The following is a 2,500-nucleotide window of genomic DNA, read 5'->3' on the forward strand; positions in this document are numbered from 1 at the left end:
ACAATACCGAGGCCATCGCCCCCCGCCAAAAATGGTTACTAGCTCTTGGGACTCGCTGCGACGTTACGCGTATCGGCACAAGACCAACCCTCTTTTTCCAGTCGCCCGCGCACCAAAAAAAATTTTGGCAGCGGGACTCACAATCCTTGACAGCCAGCTCACCATATAATACTCGGCGACCCTCCGCGGGACCTCCTCAGAGGGTCGCGTCGCCGGGAAACTAACCCCCACTCCTCACTGATCCAAGGTAACACGCCAGAAGTATCCAGGTAACCCCAGTAGTATCCAGGTATCCCCCTGCGAACGTCGGTACTGGGCTCAAAGAAGGCAGCGAGCAGTCGGGACCCGTAGGCACCGAGCAACCGTCACCCCCTCACGACTTTTCCCGAGACGCTTCAGAGGAACCCTTCCCCACATAGTACTCTCTGTGGGATTCGGCAGGCCCCCCCGTCCTACTGCACTAAGGAAGTTCCGAGACACACTTTTTTTTGTGGAAGACCACCCACCCTCCCTGTCCTGCCTGCTATCCCCGCCGCGACTCCTGGTCCCGGCCCTCCTCCCCCACTTCCTCCTTGTCCCGCTGCGAGTCCCGGACCTCCTCCCCCACTACCTACTCCCGCCGCGAGTCCCAGTCCCGGCCTTCCTCCTCCTCCTCCTCTTCCCTAGTCCCGGCGCGAGTCCCGGACCTCCTCCCCCACTTCCTAGTCCCGTCGCGAGTCCCGGACCTCCTCCCCCTCTTCCTAGTCCCGGCGCGAGTCCCGGACCTCCTCCTTCTCTTCCTTGTCCCGCCGCGAGTCCCAGTCCCGTCGCGAGTCCCGGACTTCCTCCTTCTCTTCCTTGTCCCGCCGCGACTCCCTAGTCCCGTGGCGAGTCCCGGACTTCCTCCTCCTCTTCCTTGTCCCGCCGCGACTCCCTAGTCCCGGCGCGAGTCCCGGACTTCCTCCTCCTCTTCCTTGTCCCGCCGCGACTCCCTAGTCCCGGCGCGAGTCCCAGTCCCGTCGCGAGTCCCGGACTTCCTCCTCCTCTTCCTTGTCCCGCCGCGACTCCCTAGTCCGGCGCGAGTCCCAGTCCCGTCGCGAGTCCCGGACTTCCTCCTCCTCTTCCTTGTCCCGCCGCGACTCCCTAGTCCCGGCGCGAGTCCCAGTCCCGTCGCGAGTCCCGGACTTCCTCCTCCTCTTCCTTGTCCCGCCGCGACTCCCTAGTCCCGGCGCGAGTCCCAGTCCCGTCGCGAGTCCCGGACTTCCTCCTCCTCTTCCTTGTCCCGCCGCGACTCCCTAGTCCCGGCGCGAGTCCCAGTCCCGTCGCGAGTCCCGGACTTCCTCCTCCTCTTCCTTGTCCCGCCGCGAGTCCCGACCTCTTGTCCCGCTCCCTTGCCCAAGTCCCGACTCCTGGCTGTCTCGACTCCTCGTTGGCCGCCCAGTCTTCCGCATAGGTGGAAATAAATAAATAAATCATTTTTTAAAAATCAATTTTAAAATTAACTCCCTGTCTCGACTCCTTGCTGGCCGCCCAGTCTTGCGCCTAGACAGAAATATAAATAAAAATAAAAATAAATTGGTGAATTAAAAATATTAAAGTAATTTAATTAACTGGAATAAGGTAGAAAAATAAAAGGCAGAAGAATACTAAATTGATTTTTTCAAGTGCCACGTGTTACCTTGCTGATGTGGCTGCCACGTGGTAGTCCATGTCATGTCAAAAATCCACTAAATCGTTTACATGTCACTTTGGAGATAAATTTGTGTGTGTGCAATCAATTGGTTGTACAAATATGTTAATGACTTGCTAACTAATGCATCGTACAGGTAATCATTGCCCACTAACTAATCCATCACCACTGAAACTTAATGTCTTCAATTCTTCATCCTTCACACTCCACATCCAATTTATTTTTGTTTGTGTGAATTCTTAAATCTATCTTCTCTTTACATACTCCAAGCCCAACTTTCTAAACCCTTTATATAATCTATGTGAATCCTAGAATCTAGGTTTATATACCCCATGCAAACCCTAAAACCCTAAACCCTAAACCCTAACCCCTAACCCCTAACCCTCAACTCATACTTTGTTCTTTTAATCATACAACCTAGACTCTGAAATTTTAATCTCATAACATATAAACTAGCATTGTAATTTCAAAACCCAACATTTTGTATTGTGACAATACTTGTTTGCAAATATGCATCCTTCATTTACTTTTATTTTTTTAACACTACACTGTGCCACATCAGCACCAAATAGATCAAAATCCTTGATAAATTAACCTCTAACATGTAAATATTATATTCTCCACCCTTTCAGCTTTTATTTTTATTTTTTTTAACTTTTTGAAATGCCACGTCAGCTACCTGGCTGCCCCGTCACATGACAAATGCTAAGTGGACTGCCATGTCGGAGAAGAAGATGCCACGTCGGAGAAGGTTCAAGCGGATGCAAAATGGATGCAGCACCGGGACTTCCCGGGAGGTCACCCATCCCAGTACTATTCCGGCCCAAAGGC

At 52.4% G+C, this 2,500-nt stretch overlaps 1 non-coding gene across 1 annotated transcript in view; it reads right to left on the reverse strand.

The window, feature by feature from the left end:
• Positions 1 to 2,438: 2,438 nt before the first annotated feature.
• LOC149989002 (5S ribosomal RNA) overlaps positions 2,439 to 2,500 on the reverse strand; it is a 119-nt gene continuing 57 nt past the window's right edge. Inside the window, exon 1 of the ribosomal RNA XR_016503695.1 lies at positions 2,439 to 2,500. This exon is cut by the window's right edge and continues 57 nt beyond it. This is a non-coding gene — a ribosomal RNA (5S ribosomal RNA).

This window comes from Physcomitrium patens, chromosome 6 (genome assembly GCF_059467195.1).
Source record: "Physcomitrium patens ecotype Gransden chromosome 6, ASM5946719v1, whole genome shotgun sequence".
Lineage (NCBI taxonomy): Eukaryota > Viridiplantae > Streptophyta > Bryopsida > Funariales > Funariaceae > Physcomitrium > Physcomitrium patens.